The 14,952-nt window shown below is 48.7% G+C and overlaps 1 protein-coding gene across 2 annotated transcripts in view; it reads left to right on the top strand.

The window, feature by feature from the left end:
• The window catches only part of SNX25 (sorting nexin 25), a 157,663-nt gene that overhangs the window by 98,015 nt on the left and 44,696 nt on the right, over positions 1–14,952 (top strand). The window lies entirely within an intron of this gene.

Genomic DNA, 14,952 nt, shown 5'->3' with positions numbered 1-14,952 from the left:
ACAACTATTATACTCCGGGGTCTTTTCATACTGCAGAGTATAATAATCGGAGACCCGGGGGGAGGGGGGGTAAAAAACAAACAAACACTGTTTCTTACTTATCCCCGACTCCACTGCACTCTCCGCCGGTGTCTGCCATCCTCAATGATGTCCGGGACATCATGTGACTGGGGGGCCTGCGTCGCGACGCATATGGATGCATGTCACGGTCATGTGACGTCAGGGATGTCACGCAAGTAGGCCCAGAGAGGCAAGTAGCATTGTTTTTTTGTTTTTTTTTTATGTTCCGTTACCTCTCCTGGGCCTCCGATCATTATACTTGGGGGTCCAAAACGAACCCCGAGTATAATAGTGCTTGTGGGGCCTGCGGCATCACTTACCGATCTGGGCCCCTGCCAGGATTGGTAAGCAAGTAGGGCCCGTTACCAGCTGAAGTAACTCCAGCCAGTAACAGCCTATTAAAAAAAAACAAAAAAAAAAAACGCAGCGGGCCATCTAATGTCCTGGGCCCTGTGGTAGCCGCTACCGCTGCTACCCCGGTAGTTACGCCCCTGACTTGAGTATAAGCTGAGGTGGGGCTTTTTCAGCATAAAAACTGTGCTGAAAAAGTTGGCTTATACTCGAGTATATACAGTACTTTGTGCTCAACTAAAAATTGCAAATATTGAATCGTGGTGTTCAGCCTTGGAGAAAACCAGCCATTTTGGTGGTGAGTTCATTGTGTGATGGCTGCGGTGGACATCTTGCAGCAGACCCATCACTTATTGACCTAATGGGATTTTTTTTCTCAGTGACCGTCCTTTTCCATATGCTGGGTTTAGGGCGTATGGGTATCTTAGAGGAGGGTCTCCTATTTCAATGGCAACTACAAATATTAAAATGGCTGTGATATCTGGTTGGCTGACCTTCGGGGATATCTGAAACGGAATTTGTAGTAAATGGCCTATTGCACAGTGAAAAAGCCAGTGAACTCTGAGACTTTGATAAGACATAATGTGATTCACTAAAGAAAACAACCATGTTACATCACATTATACCGTATGCATTGTTTATTGTGCCCATAAAGACTTACTGAATCCCCTGCACACATAAGTAGTGCTTGAAATACGCAGAATGAAAAAAAAAAATCTCAAATCTTGCCTAAGATGCTTTCTGTCTGAAGTATTGTAAGCCCATGAAGACTAATGTGTGCCCTGTAGATTATAGGGTAATTTATGCACTATTGTTTCTTCCTGGTACAGTAGTAAGGTCATGGCGTACCTTAGTAAACCACAAGAGCATTACTGGATTCTGCTCCTCCAGTTGTGAGGACACATTTGGTAAGGAAATGTTTCCAGGTTTCCACCAGGCTCAGATTTTTGCCATGTCTCTATTTTTTATTTTACTTTAAGCTGTTTAAGAATTTTTATCAATAAAAAGAAACAATAATAACATAAAAGAATCAGTGTAAAATCGAGTGGTAAAATACCTGCGATGCAGTACACATACAAGACACAACAACACAGTATACAGAAGAGCAAGAGGGGGGGGGGGGGGGGAACACACACACACACACACACACACACACACACACACACACACACACACACACACACACACACACTGGGAAGCAGGCCCAGATAATAACCCCTCAGAGAGACTGGGTGGTCCAAAAAGCGGCCCAGAAATCTCAAACATCCTGGAACGTCTCCTCTTTTTTGTTAAGCAGAGCTGTCAAGAACTCCAGTGACCAGGCAGGTTAAGGAGGTAGGTCCTGAGAGATAGGGGGAGACTGATCCCCAACATTCGCTCCAGAAGGCCCCGAACCTGGCACCAAATAGGCTGGAGAGAGGGGCAAGTCCAAAATAGATGAAAAATGTGCACAGGACGGGTCACCACAACGCCAACAACAATCCAGGACAGACCTGTCAAAAGAGTCGGCGTGTGGTACCAGTGCATTAACATCTTGAAGAAGTTCTCCTTGTGAACCACGCATCCCGAAGTCTCAGGCACCATGTTCCAAATAAGGGACCAATCAGCGTTAGAGATAGGGAGTCCTATTTAGGGCAGCCTAATGTGACATATAGGGGAGTTTTGGTAAAACATCAGGGGTGGGGGTCTGAGAGGAGGCAATATATATCTGAGCTCAACCCCATCGTTCCAGCACTAGGCCATGTCTCTATTCCAATTTCCATCATTCCAAGCTTGGTCTGGCAAGTTCCCAATGAACAGCACTATGATTTTGCCTATTGTCTAGGGCATTATATTGATGATCTGACATTTGAGATGATTTTATTCTATGACATTCCAACATTGAAGATCACGGGCTGTTATTTATGATCCATACTATTGCTAATATGGTAGAGGTTGTGTATACATCTGTATAGACTTGCTATTGCATATGTTGTGTATATGCGGCACTATTCCAGACATTACAGCTGAATGTAGACACTGACTTGATGTCTGTTCTTTTTCTGCATTTGACATAGTAGTGAAGTTTAGAGATGAGCGAACACTAAAATGTTCGAGGTTCGAAATTCGATTCGAACAGCCGCTCAATGTTCGTGTGTTCGAATGGGTTTCGAACCCCATTATAGTCTATGGGGAACAGATACTCGTTAAGGGGGAAACCCAAATCCGTGTCTGGAGGGTCACCAAGTCCACTATGACACCCCAGGAAATGATGCCAACACCTCTGGAATGACACTGGGACAGCAGGGGAAGCATGTCTGGGGGCATCTAACACACCAAAGACCCTCTATTACCCCAACATCACAGCCTAACAACTACACACTTTACACACTCAATACCACCTCTCTGACAGTAGGAAAACACCTTGAAACATGTGTATTTGGCACTTGCAGTGAGGAGAGCTTGTCACCAGCAGTGAATTTGGCCCTTGTAGTAAGTTGAGGTTGGCACCAACATTTGTTTTGAAAATCAGGGTGGATTGAGCCTCTAACCAGCAGAGTTTGGGCAAATTCATGGTGGAGGGAGCCTCTAAACACCCCAGTTTGGGCAAATTCATGGTGGAGGGAGCCTCTAAAAACCCCAGTTTGGACCAATTCATGGTGGAGGGAGCCTCTAACCAGCCCAGTTTGGGCAAATTCATGGTGGAGGGAGCCTCTAAACAGCCCAGTTTGGACCAATTCATGGTGGAGGGAGCCTCTAACCAGCCCAGTTTGGGCAAATTCATGGTGGAGGGAGCCTCTAAACAGCCCAGTTTGGGCAAATTCATGGTGGAGGGAGCCTCTAACCAGCCCAGTTTGGACCAATTAATGGTGGAGGGAGCCTCTAACCAGCCCAGTTTGGACCAATTCATGGTGGAGGGAGCCTCTAAAAAACCCAGTTTGGACCAATTCATGGTGGAGGGAGCCTCTAACCAGCCCAGTTTGGACCAATTCATGGTGGAGGGAGCCTCTAACCAGCCCAGTTTGGACCAATTCATGGTGGAGGGAGCCTCTAAACAGCCAAGTTTGGACCAATTCATGGTGGAGGGAGCCTCTAAACAGCCAAGTTTTGGGAAATTCATGGTGGAGGGAGCCTCTAACCAGCCCAGTTTGGACCAATTCATGGTGGAGGGAGCCTCTAACCAGCCCAGTTTGGGCAAATTCATGGTGGAGGGAGCCTCTAAAAAACCCAGCTTGGACCAATTCATGGTGGAGGGAGCCTCTAAACAGCCCAGTTTGGGCAAATTCATGGTGGAAGGAGCCTCTAAACAGCCCAGTTTGGACCAATTCATGGTGGAGGGAGCCTCTAAAAAACCCAGTTTGGACCAATTCATGGTGGAGGGAGCCTCTAAACAGCCCAGTTTGGGCAAATTCATGGTGGAGGGAGCCTCTAACCAGCCCAGTTTGGACCAATTAATGGTGGAGGGAGCCTCTAAACAGCCAAGTTTTGGGAAATTCATGGTGGAGGGAGCCCCTAAAAACCCCAGTTTGGGCAAATTCATGGTGGAGGGAGCCTCTAAAAAACCCAGTTTGGACCAATTCATGGTGGAGGGAGCCTCTAACCAGCCCAGTTTGGACCAATTATTGGTGGAGGGAGCCTCTAAACAGCCCAGTTTGGACCAATTAATGGTGGAGGGAGCCTCTAACCAGCCCAGTTTGGACCAATTCATGGTGGAGGGAGCCTCTAACCAGCCCAGTTTGGACCAATTCATGGTGGAGGGAGCCTCTAACCAGCCCAGTTTGGGCAAATTCATGGTGGAGGGAGCCTCTAAACAGCCCAGTTTGGACCAATTAATGGTGGAGGGAGCCTCTAACCAGCCCAGTTTGGACCAATTCATGGTGGAGGGAGCCTCTAACCAGCCCAGTTTGGACCAATTCATGGTGGAGGGAGCCTCTAACCAGCCCAGTTTGGACCAATTCATGGTGGAGGGAGCCTCTAACCAGCCCAGTTTGGGCAAATTCATGGTGGAGGGAGCCTCTAAACAGCCCAGTTTGGACCAATTAATGGTGGAGGGAGCCTCTAACCAGCCCAGTTTGGACCAATTCATGGTGGAGGGAGCCTCTAACCAGCCCAGTTTGGACCAATTCATGGTGGAGGGAGCCTCTAACCAGCCCAGTTTGGACCAATTCATGGTGGAGGGAGCCTCTAACCAGCCCAGTTTGGGCAAATTCATGGTGGAGGGAGCCTCTAAACAGCCCAGTTTGGACCAATTAATGGTGGAGGGAGCCTCTAACCAGCCCAGTTTGGACCAATTCATGGTGGAGGGAGCCTCTAAACAGCCCAGTTTGGGCAAATTCATGGTGGAGGGAGCCTCTAACCAGCCCAGTTTGGACCAATTAATGGTGGAGGGAGCCTCTAAACAGCCAAGTTTTGGGAAATTCATGGTGGAGGGAGCCTCTAACCAGCCCAGTTTGGACCAATTCATGGTGGAGGGAGCCTCTAAACAGCCCAGTTTGGGCAAATTCATGGTGGAGGGAGCCTCTAACCAGCCCAGTTTGGGCAAATTCATGGTGGAGGGAGCCTCTAACCAGCCCAGTTTGGACCAATTCATGGTGGAGGGAGCCTCTAACCAGCCCAGTTTGGGCAAATTCATGGTGGAGGGAGCCTCTAAACAGCCCAGTTTGGACCAATTCATGGTGGAGGGAGCCTCTAACCAGCCCAGTTTGGACCAATTCATGGTGGAGGGAGCCTCTAACCAGCCCAGTTTGGACCAATTCATGGTGGAGGGAGCCTCTAACCAGCCCAGTTTGGGCAAATTCATGGTGGAGGGAGCCTCTAAACAGCCCAGTTTTGACCAATTAATGGTGGAGGGAGCCTCTAACCAGCCCAGTTTGGACCAATTCATGGTGGAGGGAGCCTCTAACCAGCCCAGTTTGGGCAAATTCATGGTGGAGGGAGCCTCTAACCAGCCCAGTTTGGGCAAATTCATGGTGGAGGGAGCCTCTAACCAGCCCAGTTTGGGCAAATTCATGGTGGAGGGAGCCTCTAACCAGCCCAGTTTGGGCAAATTCATGGTGGAGGGAGCCTCTAAACAGCCCAGTTTGGACCAATTAATGGTGGAGGGAGCCTCTAACCAGCCCAGTTTGGACCAATTCATGGTGGAGGGAGCCTCTAACCAGCCCAGTTTGGGCAAATTCATGGTGGAGGGAGCCTCTAAACAGCCCAGTTTGGACCAATTAATGGTGGAGGGAGCCTCTAACCAGCCCAGTTTGGACCAATTCATGGTGGAGGGAGCCTCTAAACAGCCCAGTTTGGGCAAATTCATGGTGGAGGGAGCCTCTAACCAGCCCAGTTTGGACCAATTAATGGTGGAGGGAGCCTCTAAACAGCCAAGTTTTGGGAAATTCATGGTGGAGGGAGTCTCTAACCAGCCCAGTTTGGACCAATTCATGGTGGAGGGAGCCTCTAAACAGCCCAGTTTGGGCAAATTCATGGTGGAGGGAGCCTCTAACCAGCCCAGTTTGGGCAAATTCATGGTGGAGGGAGCCTCTAAACAGCCCAGTTTGGACCAATTAATGGTGGAGGGAGCCTCTAACCAGCCCAGTTTGGACCAATTCATGGTGGAGGGAGCCTCTAAACAGCCCAGTTTGGGCAAATTCATGGTGGAGGGAGCCTCTAACCAGCCCAGTTTGGACCAATTAATGGTGGAGGGAGCCTCTAAACAGCCAAGTTTTGGGAAATTCATGGTGGAGGGAGCCTCTAACCAGCCCAGTTTGGACCAATTCATGGTGGAGGGAGCCTCTAACCAGCCCAGTTTGGGCAAATTCATGGTGGAGGGAGCCTCTAACCAGCCCAGTTTGGACCAATTAATGGTGGAGGGAGCCTCTAACCAGCCCAGTTTGGACCAATTCATGGTGGAGGGAGCCTCTAACCAGCCCAGTTTGGACCAATTCATGGTGGAGGGAGCCTCTAACCAGCCTAGTTTGGGCAAATTCATGGTGGAGGGAGCCTCTAAACAGCCCAGTTTTGACCAATTAATGATGGAGGGAGCCTCTAACCAGCCCAGTTTGGACCAATTCATGGTGGAGGGAGCCTCTAACCAGCCCAGTTTGGGCAAATTCATGGTGGAGGGAGCCTCTAAACAGCCCAGTTTGGGCAAATTCATGGTGGAGGGAGCCTCTAACCAGCCCAGTTTGGACCAATTAATGGTGGAGGGAGCCTCTAAACAGCCAAGTTTTGGGAAATTCATGGTGGAGGGAGCCTCTAACCAGCCCAGTTTGGACCAATTCATGGTGGAGGGAGCCTCTAACCAGCCCAGTTTGGACCAATTCATGGTGGAGGGAGCCTCTAACCAGCCCAGTTTGGACCAATTCATGGTGGAGGGAGCCTCTAACCAGCCCAGTTTGGGCAAATTCATGGTGGAGGGAGCCTCTAAAAAACCCAGCTTGGACCAATTCATGGTGGAGGGAGCCTCTAACCAGCCCAGTTTGGGCAAATTCATGGTGGAGGGAGCCTCTAACCAGCCCAGTTTGGGCAAATTCATGGTGGAGGGAGCCTTTAACCAGCCCAGTTTGGGCAAATTCATGGTGGAGGGAGCCTCTAAAAAACCCAGTTTGGACCAATTCATGGTGGAGGGAGCCTCTAACCAGCCCAGTTTGGACCAATTAATGGTGGAGGGAGCCTCTAAACAGCCAAGTTTGGACCAATTCATGGTGGAGGGAGCCTCTAAAAAACCCAGTTTGGACCAATTCATGGAGGAGGGAGCCTCTAACCAGCCCAGTTTGGACCAATTCATGGTGGAGGGAGCCTCTAACCAGCCCAGTTTGGACCAATTCATGGTGGAGGGAGCCTCTAACCAGCCCAGTTTGGGCAAATTCATGGTGGAGGGAGCCTCTAAACAGCCCAGTTTGGATCAATTAATGGTGGAGGGAGCCTCTAACCAGCCCAGTTTGGACCAATTCATGGTGGAGGGAGCCTCTAAACAGCCCAGTTTGGGCAAATTCATGGTGGAGGGAGCCTCTAACCAGCCCAGTTTGGACCAATTAATGGTGGAGGGAGCCTCTAAACAGCCAAGTTTTGGGAAATTCATGGTGGAGGGAGCCTCTAACCAGCCCAGTTTGGACCAATTCATGGTGGAGGGAGCCTCTAACCAGCCCAGTTTGGGCAAATTCATGGTGGAGGGAGCCTCTAACCAGCCCAGTTTGGACCAATTCATGGTGGAGGGAGCCGCTAAACAGCCCAGTTTGGACCAATTCATGGTGGAGGGAGCCTCTAACCAGCAGAGTTGGTGGAAATCAGGGTGGAGGGAGCCTCTAACCAGCAGAGTTGGGGGAAATCAGGGTGGAGGGAGCCTAGTATTAGCAGAATTGTGCAACGCTTATGGTGGATGAGTATGAGGATGCGGAGGAATTGGAGAGGTTGAGTACAGACATGGAGTTTCATGTTGGGGTGCTTTACACAGGTGGGCACAAAAATGACGGCTCTACCCAGTGGTGGTTCATTTTTATCAAAGTGAGCCGGTCGGCACTCTCAGCTGACAGACGGGTGCGCTTGTCAGTGATGATGCCACCGGCTGCACTGAACACCCTCTCAGATAGGACGCTGGCGGCAGGACAGGACAGCACCTCCAAGGCATATAGGGCAAGTTCAAGCCACAGGTCCAACTTCGACACCCAATACGTGTAGGGTGCAGAGGGGTCGGAGAGGACAGGGCTGTGGTCGGAAAGGTATTCCCGCAACATGCGCCTATACTTCTCACGCCTGGTGACACTAGGACCCTCCGTGGCGGCACTTTGGCGAGGGGGTGCCATCAAGGTGTCCCAGACCTTAGACAGTGTGCCCCTCGTTTGTGTGGACCGGTGAGAACTTGGTTGCCTACTGGAGGAACTGCCCTCCCTGCCGCCAACGTCACATGCTGGAAACATCTCCATCATATTCTGCACCAATTGCCTGTGGCAAGCATTGATGCGATTGGCCCTCCCCTCTACCGGAATAAAAGACGAGATGTTGTTTTTATACCGGGGGTCAAGGATAGCAAAGATCCAGTACTGGTTGTCCTCCATGATTTTGACAATACGCTTGTCGGTTGTAAAGCACCCCAACATGAACTCAGCCATGTCTGCCACAGTGTTAGTTGGCATGACTCCTCTGGCCCCACCGGAAAGTTCAATCTCCATTTCCTCCTCATCCTCCATGTCTACCCATCCGCGCTGCAACAATGGGACGATTCGAAGTTGCCCGGAAGCCTCCTGTATCACCATCACATCATCGGACAACTCTTCTTCCTCCTCCTCCTCCTCCTCCTCCTCCTCCATTAAACGCAGTGAAGCGGACAGATGTGTGGACCTACTCTCCAGCTGTGACGGATCGGATGCTATCCCTAACTCCTCTGTGTGATCTGAGTTATCCCTGATGTCAATCAGGGATTCTCTCAGAACACACAAGAGCGGGATTGTAAGGCTCACCATCGCATCCTCAGAGCTCACCCTCCTTGTGGACTCCTCAAAGACCCGTAGGATGTCACAAAGGTCTCTCATCCATGGCCACTCATGGATGTGAAACTGAGGCAGCTGACTTTGTGGCACCCTAGGGTTTTGTAGCTGGTATTCCATCAAAGGTCTCTGCTGCTCAACCACTCTATTCAACATCTGAAACGTTGAGTTCCAGCGTGTGGGGACGTCGCACAAAAGCCGGTGTTGTGGCACATGCAGGCGTTGCTGGAGAGATTTTAAGCTAGCAGCGGCTACTGTCGACTTGCGAAAGTGGGCGCACATGCGCCGCACTTTCACCAGTAGCTCTGGAACATTGGGGTAGCTCTTTAGGAAACGTTGCACCACTAGGTTGAAGACGTGGGCCAGGCATGGAACATGTTGGAGTCCGGCAAGCTCCAGAGCTGCTACCAGGTTCCGGCCGTTATCACAAACGACCATGCCTGGGCCCAGGTGCAGCGGCTCAAACCATATTGCCGTCTCATCGAGGAGGGCATCCCTCACCTCGGAGGCAGTGTGCTGTCTGTCCCCCAAGCTGATCAGCTTCAGCACAGCCTGCTGACGTCTACCAACGCCAGTGCTGCAACGTTTCCAACTCGTAGCTGGGGTCAATCTAACAGCGGAGGAGGAGGCGGAGGAGGAGGCGGTGGCGGAGGAGGAGGCGGTAGAGGAGGAGGAGGAGGGGGGTGTTCTTCTCGTGTCCCTGCCAGGAATGTTAGGCGGGGAGACGAGGTACACCGGGCCAGTTTGGGAAGCAGTCCCAGCCTCAACTACATTCACCCAGTGTGCCGTCAGTGAAATGTAGCGTCCCTGTCCGCATGCACTTGTCCACGCGTCGGTGGTCAAGTGGACCTTTGTGCAAAGCGCGGAACTAAGGGCCCGCCTGATGTTGAGTGACACGTGCTGGTGCAAGGCGGGGACGGCACACCGGGAGAAGTAGTGACGGCTAGGGACGGCATAGCGAGGTGCCGCAGTTGCCATCAGGTCCAGGAAGGCGGGAGTTTCAACAAGCCGGAACGCCAACATCTCCTGGGCCAGCAGTTTAGCGATGTTGGCGTTCAAGGCTTGTGCGTGTGGGTGGTTAGCAGTGTATTTCTGCCGCCGCTCCAATGTCTGAGAGATGGTGGGTTGTTGTAAAGAAGCGCCTGATGGTGCCTTTGATGGTGCAGGAGAAGGAGATAAGACAGGAACAGGGGAGGATGAGGGAGAAGTCAACAAAGTGGCGGAGGCAGATGAAGTGGTGTCCTGGCTCGTCCTCTGGAGTGCATCGCCAGCACAGGTGGCAGAGGCAGAGGCAGTGGCAGAGGCAGTGGCAGTGGCGTGAACGGCAGGCGGCCTTTGTCCTGCCGTTGCTGCCTGCCACTGATTCCAGTGCTTGGATTCCAAATGACGGCGCATTGAAGTGGTGGACAGGTTGCTCTTCTCAGAGCCCCTAATCAATTTCGAGAGGCAAATTGTGCAGACAACACTATATCTGTCCTCGGCGCATTCCTTGAAAAAACTCCACACCTTCGAGAAACGTGCCCTCGAGGTGGGAGTTTTTCGGGGCTGGGTACGAACTGGAACATCTTGGGAGATTCCGGGTGTGGCCTGGCTTCACCTAAGCTGCTGACCTCTGCCTCTGCCTCTAGCTACCCTTTTTGGTGCTGCACCTGCCTCAACATCCACACTACTTTCCCCGCTTGACATCCCCCCTGTCCAGGTCGGGTCAGTGTCCTCATCATCCACCACTTCCTCTTCCAACTCCTGTCTCATCTCCTCCTCCCGCACAATGCGCCGGTCAACTGGATGCCCTGACGGCAACTGCGTCACATCATCGTCGATGAGGGTGGGTTGCTGGTCATCCACCACCAAATCGAACGGAGATGGAGGAGACTCTAGTGTTTGAGCATCTGGACACAGATGCTCCTCTGTTAGGTTCGTGGAATCGTGACGTGGAGAGGCAGGTTGAGGGACAATGAAAGGAGCGGAGAACAGCTCTGGGGAGCAGGGACAGTTTGGGTTATTGTTCTGTAAAGCTTCGGAATTTTGGGAGGAAGGAAGACAAGACTGTTGGGTAATAGGAGGAGAGGAGGCAGAGTCTGACTGGCTGCTGGACAATGTGCTGTAAGCGTTCTCTGACAGCCATTGCAAGACCTGTTCCTGGTTCTCGGGCCTACTAAGGTTTGTACCCTGCAGTTTAGTTAATGTGGCAAGCAACCCTGGCACTGTGGAGTGGCGCAATGCTTGCTGCCCCACAGGAGTAGGCACGGGACGCCCTGTGGCTTCACTGCTACCTTGCTCCCCAGAACCATTCCCCCGACCTCGCCCACGGCCTCGTCCACGTCCCTTTCCGGGAGCCTTGCGCATTTTGAATTCCTAGTTAGAAATTGGCACTGTATACCAGTAGTAAAAATTGTGGGTGCACGTAACCCCAATATATTCTTTGAATTCCCAGTCAGACACTGGCACTATATGGCAGTAGCAAGAAATGAGGGTATTTGTATTCCCAATATATTCTTTGAATTCCCAGTCAGACAATGGCACTGTATACCAGTAGTAAAAATTGTGGGTGCACGTAACCCCAATATATTCTTTGAATTACCAGTCAGAAACTGGCACTATATGGCAGTAGCAAGAAATGAGGGTATTTGTATTCCCAATATATTCTTTGAATTCCCAGTCAGACAATGGCACTGTATACCAGTAGTAAAAATTGTGGGTGCACGTAACCCCAATATATTCTTTGAATTACCAGTCAGAAACTGGCACTATATGGCAGTAGCAAGAAATGAGGGTATTTATAACCCCAATATATTCTTTGAATTCCCAGTCAGACAATGGCACTGTATACCAGTAGTAAAAATTGTGGGTGCACGTAACCCCAATATATTCTTTGAATTACCAGTCAGAAACTGGCACTATATGGCAGTAGCAAGAAATGAGGGTATTTATAACCCCAATATATTCTTTGAATTCCCAGTCAGACAATGGCACTGTATACCAGTAGTAAAAATTGTGGGTGCACGTAACCCCAATATATTCTTTGAATTACCAGTCAGAAACTGGCACTATATGGCAGTAGCAAGAAATGAGGGTATTTGTATTCCCAATATATTCTTTGAATTCCCAGTCAGACAATGGCACTGTATACCAGTAGTAAAAATTGTGGGTGCACGTAACCCCAATATATTCTTTGAATTACCAGTCAGAAACTGGCACTATATGGCAGTAGCAAGAAATGAGGGTATTTGTATTCCCAATATATTCTTTGAATTCCCAGTCAGACAATGGCACTGTATACCAGTAGTAAAAATTGTGGGTGCACGTAACCCCAATATATTCTTTGAATTACCAGTCAGAAACTGGCACTATATGGCAGTAGCAAGAAATGAGGGTATTTATAACCCCAATATATTCTTTGAATTCCCAGTCAGACAATGGCACTGTATACCAGTAGTAAAAATTGTGGGTGCACGTAACCCCAATATATTCTTTGAATTCCCAGTCAGAAACTGGCACTATATGGCAGTAGCAAGAAATGAGGGTATTTATAAACCCAATATATTCTTTGAATTCCCAGTCCGACAATGGCACTGTATACCAGTAGTAAAAATTGTGGGTGCACGTAACCCCAATATATTCTTTGAATTACCAGTCAGAAACTGGCACTATATGGCAGTAGCAAGAAATGAGGGTATTTGTATTCCCAATATATTCTTTGAATTCCCAGTCAGACAATGGCACTGTATACCAGTAGTAAAAATTGTGGGTGCACGTAACCCCAATATATTCTTTGAATTACCAGTCAGAAACTGGCACTATATGGCAGTAGCAAGAAATGAGGGTATTTATAACCCCAATATATTCTTTGAATTCCCAGTCAGACAATGGCACTGTATACCAGTAGTAAAAATTGTGGGTGCACGTAACCCCAATATATTCTTTGAATTACCAGTCAGAAACTGGCACTATATGGCAGTAGCAAGAAATGAGGGTATTTGTATTCCCAATATATTCTTTGAATTCCCAGTCAGACAATGGCACTGTATACCAGTAGTAAAAATTGTGGGTGCACGTAACCCCAATATATTCTTTGAATTACCAGTCAGAAACTGGCACTATATGGCAGTAGCAAGAAATGAGGGTATTTGTATTCCCAATATATTCTTTGAATTCCCAGTCAGACAATGGCACTGTATACCAGTAGTAAAAATTGTGGGTGCACGTAACCCCAATATATTCTTTGAATTACCAGTCAGAAACTGGCACTATATGGCAGTAGCAAGAAATGAGGGTATTTATAACCCCAATATATTCTTTGAATTCCCAGTCAGACAATGGCACTGTATACCAGTAGTAAAAATTGTGGGTGTATATAGCCCCAATTCTATTGCTAGGGGACTTGCAGGGTATTTCTGGGGTGAAGGTGGGGGGGCACACTGTTGGAACGGGTATCGGGGGTATATATCGGGTATACGGGAATACACTGTCAGTGTATTCCATTCAGGATCCTGGGAAAGCTGGGTTGCGGCGATTGAGCCCGTCAGTGCCACGTTACACTGACAAGCTTCTCCCTGGAATTTAGCTCTTACAAGAGCTGTTGTGGTTGTCTTCTCCTTCCTATCCTAGCCTGTCCCTGCCTACCCAGAATCTAAGCCCTAGCTAGCTGGACGGAAACCTCCGTCCTCGGTGAATTGCAAGCTCAGAATGACGCGAACCTGGGCGGCGCTGTTCTTTTAAATTAGAGGTCACATGTTTTCGGCAGCCAATGGGTTTTGCCTACTTTTTTCAACGTCACCGGTGTCGTAGTTCCTGTCCCACCTTCCCTGCGCTGTTATTGGAGCAAAAAAGGCGCCAGGGAAGGTGGGAGGGGAATCGAGTAATGGCGCACTTTACCACGCGGTGTTCGATTCGATTCGAACATGCTGAACAGCCTAATATCCGATCGAACATGAGTTCGATAGAACACTGTTCGCTCATCTCTAGTGAAGTTACATACAAACTCAACTTGAGTATATATTGTGTGTCCTTTGCTTGTCCTTTGGATGGGCCATTGGGGGCGAATTCTCAGCATCCCCTTCAATACTGCAGTATCAGTATTTCACTGCTTACACCTCAAATTTACCACTTATCTTGGTCTGTCCACCGAGACACTGAATGGAATGATGAAGTGGAGCTGTGGGGGATATAATAGGTGATTACTGTACTTTTTGTGTGTTTTTGTTTTTTTTTTTTTTTTTTTTTCCCAATATTCCCTGTGGTTGTTTTTTGTTTTTGTGTTTTTTTTTTTTTTTTTTTAACTCCTCGAAACATTGCAGTTGACCGTCCAAATGTTATGAGTATTTGAAACTAGACAGAACCCTGAATTTTACCAAAAAAAATCAGGCAAATGATTGATCACTGTGATAACCCACCAGTCACACCCTTGTGCTAGACAGTTGATATTGGCGAGCGTGGCAGCGCCAATGTTATAGCAAAGGTCATAGCAAATGTTATAGCAAATGGTATCCCAATGATATGTGCACATTTGTGGCTCTGACACTTAGTCATTTCTGAACTTTTGAGCCAAGCAGGTACAGATTATCAAATAAGATCATTTTAACAACTTTGGAAGTAAAAGTCCTATATTTGACCCTCAGACTGCCAACTGAGTAGTGTAGCGTCTATTCGTATTTTTTTCATGTAAATCCTTTTGAAGACCGAATTAAACCTTCAAGTAATGACATGTATATGACGCAGTGTCTGAGCTTGTGGGCACAAGTCAGTGACACGGGGCTGCTTGTGCCGTCACTGTTCAGGTCACGTACCAATGACTGTAAATAGCTAAAAGCAGAGACATGATCCAACTACAGCTATTATCACTATGATGGGGTAAAGCAATAACCTGTAGATTAAGCTCCCAGATAGGCTGCGCTGTATACTTGAATATAGGTGCTGGTACCCCAGCTGGAAAGCTTTTAGGAATAACCTGCTTAACCAATTTGTGTTGCAGCCAACATTGGCAGGATTATTTCAGATATTTACGTCTTTGTCTTCTAAAAGCCTTAACGTTTAAATTTTTCTGTTGCTATAGGAGAACTTGTTTTTTTGCAGAATTAATAATGGTTGGAAT

Source organism: Leptodactylus fuscus, chromosome 1 (assembly GCF_031893055.1).
Source record: "Leptodactylus fuscus isolate aLepFus1 chromosome 1, aLepFus1.hap2, whole genome shotgun sequence".
NCBI classification, from domain to species: Eukaryota; Metazoa; Chordata; class Amphibia; order Anura; family Leptodactylidae; genus Leptodactylus; species Leptodactylus fuscus.
Note: the sequence above shows the minus strand (reverse complement) of the source record. Positions and strands in the feature narration are given on the sequence as shown.